Here is a 756-nt window from a genome sequence, read left to right on the forward strand (position 1 = left end):
GTGGAAGGGCCATCTGCAAGGTCACACTAAGTCATTCGCTACAGAAACTGTGGCTGCCTTTAAACCCTGGGGTAGAAAAAGCCTCCTTTATTCTCTAGACCCCTTGTCTACACGCTCCACGTCTACACCGTTCCCAGCCTCTTGGCTCCGTGGGGTCGGCAGTGACTCCTTCCCTGGTACTAAACTGCATCCCCCAAACAGAGCTCCAGCCTGATTGACCAGGAACCTCAAAGCAAACGTACCTCCCTGCGTGTTCTTTGCAGATAAAAATAACAAAATGGTTGCTCTGCCACTAAGTTTTGCCAACAATTTCTTGGGCGGTCCATCCCGCTGTGGGGTCCGGGAAGATCCTATCACTGCACCGGAGCATTTCAAAATCGCACTACACCATGCGCTGTCCCACGTCTGGGAGCATTTTCCAAGTGTGTGAACGTTTTTTCCTTGCCTGACTTTTACTTTCACTTTTGCTACAGCTAAGTAATTATGTAAAGAAAAAATGTATAATTTCCTTTTTTTAATAATATAATTTCCTTTTTCATGCTGAACCATAAAGCCTCAGCTGTTCTTACACTTTTATTTGTACCAAATATACTTTTTTTATTTTTAAACTTTTACAGATTTAGGGGGTACAAGTGCAGTTTTTTTACGTGGATATACTGCTCAGTGGTGAAGTCTGGGCTTTTAGTGTACCTGTCCCCCGAATAGTGCACATTGCATAAATACTCTTTGTCTAAAAAGTAAATCATGCTCAATGCT

The sequence above is a fragment of the Propithecus coquereli genome, unplaced genomic scaffold (genome assembly GCF_000956105.1).
Source record: "Propithecus coquereli isolate 6110/MARCELLA unplaced genomic scaffold, Pcoq_1.0 Scaffold54, whole genome shotgun sequence".
NCBI lineage: Eukaryota > Metazoa > Chordata > Mammalia > Primates > Indriidae > Propithecus > Propithecus coquereli.